This window comes from Mandrillus leucophaeus, unplaced genomic scaffold (genome assembly GCF_000951045.1).
Source record: "Mandrillus leucophaeus isolate KB7577 unplaced genomic scaffold, Mleu.le_1.0 Scaffold214, whole genome shotgun sequence".
Lineage (NCBI taxonomy): Eukaryota > Metazoa > Chordata > Mammalia > Primates > Cercopithecidae > Mandrillus > Mandrillus leucophaeus.
The window spans coordinates 3910689-3916185 of NW_012102188.1; positions in this window are offsets into that span (position 1 = coordinate 3910689).

A 5497-nucleotide genomic window follows, 5' to 3' on the forward strand; every position below is an offset into this window, starting at 1 on the left:
CCAGCTTTTCTGCACTGCTTTTTCCCCATCTTTGTGGTTTTATCTGCCTTTGGTCTTTGATGATGGTGACGTACTGATGGGGTTTTGGTGTGGGTGTCCTTTCTGTTTGTTAGTTTTCCTTCTAACAGTCAGGACCCTCAGCTGCAGGTCTGTTGGAGTTTGCTTGAGGTCCACTCCAGACCCTGATTGCCTGGGTATCAGCAGCAGAGTCTGCAGAAGATAGAATATTGCTGAACAGCGAGTGTTGCTGTCTGATTCTTGCTCTGGAAGCTTTGTCTCAGGGGTATACCCATCTGTGTGAGGTGTCAGTCTGCACCTCGTGGGGAATGTCTCCCAGTTAGGCTCCTCTGGGGTCAGGGACCCACTTGAGCAGACAATCTGTCCGTTCTCAGATCTCTACCTCCGTGCTGGGAGATCCACTGCTCTCTTCAAAGGTGTCAGACAGGGACATTTACCTCTGCCGCAGTTTCTGCTGCTTTTTATTTAGCTGTGCCCTGTCCCCAGTGGTAGAGTCTGCAGAGTCAGTCAGGCCTCCTTGAGCTGTGGTGGGCTCCCCCCAATTCGAAGTTCCTGGCGGCTTTTGTTTACCTACTTAAACCTCAGCAGTGGCGGGCAGCCCTCCCCCAGCCTCACTGCTGCCTTGCAGTTAGATCTCAGACTGCTGTGCTAGCAATGAGGGAGGCTCCGTGGGCATGGGACCCTCTGCTCCAGGTGTGGGATATAATCTCTTGGTGTGCCATTTGCTAAGACCCTTGGTAAAGCACAGTATTAGGGTGGGAGTTATCTGATTTTCCAGGTGTTGTGTCTCTCAATTTCTTTTGGCTAGGTAAAGGAATTCCCTTCCCCCTTGCGCTTCCCAGTTGAGGCGATGCCTCGCCCTGCTTCAGCTCTCGCTGGTGGGGCTGCACCCACGGATCAGTGCCAACTCTCTGACCACACCCCAGTGAGATGAACCCGGTACCTCAGTTGAAAATGCAGAAATCACTCGTCTTCTATGTCACTCACGCCGGAAGCCAGAGGCCGGAGCTGTTCCTATTTGGCCATCTTGGGTGTGCCACCCTTTTTTTTCTTTTGAGATAGGGTCTTGCTATGTTGCTCAGGCTAGTCTCAAACTCCTGGGCTCAAGGAATTCTCTTGCCTCACCTCTCGAGTAGCTGGTACTACAGGCTTGAGCTACCATGCCTCTCTATTTTATTACTATTTTTTTTTTTTGTAGAGATGGGGTTTTACTATGTTGCCTAGGCTGGTCTGAAACTCCCGGGCTCAAGCAGTCCTCCCACTTTAGTCTCATGAGTAGCTGGAATACAGGCATGCACCACGATTCCTGGTTTTATTTCTTAGTAAAGAGGATTGCTAAAATTGAGTTACTTGTCCAAGGTTACATAGCTTGAGTGGTAGAGCTAAGATCCTGATCATCTATCTTTATGTTCATTTAACTCATGCCTACTTTCTAAACACTAGCAAATAGCAACATTTCAAATGCTGCAAATCATGGAACTGTTTCTGTGGCAGATGTATTCTGTCTCCCAACTTTGAATGCTAGAGATAAACATCTCGTTTTGCTTTTTGGAAGGAATGGGGCAGAAAATTTATTAAATGAACAACAAATACCAGTCTCTTGGTTGTTAAACTTAGTATCTACAGCTGATAAGCCACTTCCATATATGAGTTACTCCTTTACATTCACTGAAGAGGGGTAACAAGTAATGCATTGATGCCTGTCGTTTCCAGGTGTTCTGACTGGGGCATGGATTCTGGGTGTGAATGTTTTCCTTGCTGGTTCCTGTGGCTGAGTTACTTATAAATCAGATGATTTTGTATGGGAAACTGCTTGCATCAGATACCAAAGTGGACTGGTCTTACCCACTCAAGCACTGAATGCTGAGATTGAATGGCAGCTTGTCTTGTTCCAGTATTTTCATTATTCTGTGCCATATCTATAATCTCATGTCAAGTGATTCCTGATGGTATATAACAAAAGAAAATCACGGTATGTTAATTATCTGTAAAATATTAGTTAGAGAAACTTTCTATAGTAAAAAGTGAAATCTATAATAGCAGTTTTAGCAAAAGATGAACAGAAAAACTAGATTAGAAGTGGGAATAAGGAGCAAGGCTAGTAAAGATAACTCTGGAAATTTGCAGAAAATCTGTAAGTCTAATTTTAGTGATTGTATTATGTTGGGAATTGGTACTTGGTGTCACAAAAATCAACACTGAGACAAAGGATCTCTCAACAAGGCTAGTTTACTTTCTGCAGAAAGGGTGCTGCTCACTAGCAGTCTTGCCACGAGAGCACACACGAACAAAGAAGATAGGGTCATTTATAACCTGACGCATCCACCCTGCTGCTGTGTCTGGTTTCTGTTGGCTGGAACAGGACCTCAAATTCTGTATTTGACTCGATTGGCTAGCAACTTAGAACTTCCCAAAACAGGCAAAGGCAGAGGAGAGAACAAAGGAAGAGAGGAAGTAACTTGTGGAATGCTGAGAGAGGCAAAAACACTTCCAAATAAGGAAGAGAAATAGGCTGTGACCTAACGCTTGCTTGGACTGGTTCAGGTGTGCCAGGGCAAATATCTAGGCTAAAATGTGGGCGCTAAGAACACAGAGTATATTGATTTCTTTATTACAGCTAGCAGATATTTAAGAATATTAGCACAGGTCTTTGAGTAAATTTTGCTTCTAAGAGAGGCTAATATCTATTCTTAATTAGACTGGGAAGAAGGTCCCTTTGAAGAGGAACCTCTACTTATTTTATTTTCTACATATTAGCAAATAGTAAAACAGATCTGAGATTCCCCTTGCTTTTCTTCCTCTGTCCTCCCTTTTAGATTACTGCCGTGGTCAAACGAAGGGAAAAGAAGTGATTCATGTCAGAAAAATTGCATATATTGGAAAATAATTAACATTTTAGGGGATGAGAATTTGCAAATCTTTCTTGTTAAAAGCAGACTTTTAAAAATTAGATAATGAAGGATAACAGGATTAGGATTCTGAGGTAGCCTCTAAGTGAAAACAACTTTTGGTTGTTTTCGGTTGCTTACTTTTCCTCCCTATAGGTACCTTTATCAGAATCACTAAAGAACTATGAGTATGAGGAAAAAAATCCAAGAATGTTCCCTATTCTCCTCTGTCTTCCTGAAGCTTATTTATTTATATTGTAAATTGATAAATGATACTTATATATATTTTGGGGATATAAAATGATGTTATCATTTATGAATACAGTGTGGAGTAATTATATCAGCTAATTAACATTTCTGTTACTTCAAATATTTATCATTTCTAAAATTTGTTTTGTTTTCATTTTATGGAGTTATTTGTGTTCTTTGTATACTTTGGAGACTATCCCCTTATTAGATGTATGACTCACACATATTTTCTCCCAAGTTTTAGGATGTCTTTTCAATCTGTTAATTGTTTCTTTTGTTGTGCAGAAGTCTTTTATTTTGTAGTAATCTCATTTTTGCTTCATTGCCTACACTTTTGGGATCAAATCTCAAAAAGTCATTGCTCAGAACAATGCCACATAGTTTCCTTCTAATATTTTCTTCTAGTAGCTTTACAGTTTCAGGTCTTATGTTTAAGTCTTTAATCCATTTTGAGTTGATTTTCATATATGGCATGAGATAAGGGTCCAGTTTTATTTTTCTACGTCTGAATATTCAGTTTCCCCAACACCATTTATTGAAGAGCCTGTTCTTTTCTCATTGTGTATTCTTGGCATTTTTGTTGAAAATCAACCATACATGTAAATGTTCATTTCTGGGCACATATTCTGTTCCATTGGTCAGCATGTCTATTTTTATACCAGTATCATGCTGCTTTAATTAGTACTGCTTTGTAATATAACTTGTGTGATGTCTACAGCTTTGTTGTTTTTCCTCATGGCTACCTTTGCTTTTTGTTTTTTTTTGTGTGTGTGGTTCCATATGAATTTTAGATTTGTAAAATTTCTATGAAAAATGACATTGGAATTCTGATAGAGGCTGCATTAAATCTGTAGATTGCTTCAGGGACATTTTAACAATATTAATTATTTGGTTCCATGAACATGGGATATTATGTCATTAATCTGCATCTTCTTTAACTTCTTTTATTAGTTTTTTGTAGTTTTTATGGTACAGGTCTTTTACCTACTAGGTTAAATTTATTCCTAAGAATTTTATTTTATTTTATTTTGTAGCTATTATCAGTGGAATTGCTTTCTTGATTTCTTTTTCAGAAAGCTCATTGTTAGAGTATTAGAAATTCTACTGATTTTTGTATGTTGATGTTGTATCCTGCAACTTTACTATGTTTGTTTATTAGTCCTAATAGTTTTGTGGTGGAATTTTTAGGGTTTTCTATATATAAGATCATGTCATTTGCAAATAGTGGCAATTTCATTTCTTTCTTTCCTATTTGGATGACTTTTATTTCTTTCTCTTGCCTACTGCTCCAGCAAGAATGTCCAATACTGCGCTGACTAGAAATGGCAAAAGTAGGCATCTTTGTGTTATTCCAGATCTTTGAGCAAAGGTTTTCAGCTTTTCACTATTGAATGTAATGTTAACTTTTGGTTTATCATTTATGCCCTTCATTACGTTGAGGTACATTCCATCCATATCTAGTTTTTGGAGTTTTTCTTAATGACGAAAGGATGTTGAATTTTGTCAAATGCTTTTGTTTGAATCTAATTAGATGATCATACAGTTTTTGTCCTTCATTCTGTTAATGTGATGTGGCACATTTATTGATTTGTGTTTGTTGAACCATTCTTACATCTCAGGGATAAAAATCCACTTAATTGTAAGTGGGATTTATGATCAAATAAGTAATCCATTAATGTGTTGAATTAATTCATTTAATGTGTTGCCGAATATGGATTGCTAGTATTTTGATGAGGATTTTTGCATCTATATTAATCAATAATATAGCCTGTAATTTTTTTTTTTTTTTTCTTGTGTGTGTGTGTGATGTTCTTGTCTGGCACTAGCATCAGATAATGCTGGCCTTGTAAAAAGAGTTTGGAAGCAGTAGCTCCTCTTTGACTTTTTGGAAGAGTTTGTGAAGGGTTGGTATTAGTTCTTCTTTGAATGTTTGGTAGAATTCAGCAGTAAAGCAATCAGGTCCTGGGCTTCTCTTTGATGGGAGATTTTTTTTGTTGTTGTTACTGATTACCTTTCCTTTCTTGCTATTGACCTTTTCAAATTTTCTATTTTTGATGGTTCAGTCTTAGTAGGTTTATATGTCTAGTAATTCATTAATTTCTTCTAGTTTGTCCAATTTTTTAATAAACTATCAGCTGTTAAACTAACGTTAACAGTTAATATGAACATAGAGTTGTTCGTAATAGTCTCTTATGATCCTTTGTATTTCTGTGGCATCAGTTGTAATGTCTCCGCTTTCTGATTTTATTAATTTGAGTCCTCTATTTTTTTTAGTCTGCCAAAGGTTTGCCAACTTTGTTTATCCTTTCAAAACACCAAACTCTTAGTTCTGTTGATATTTT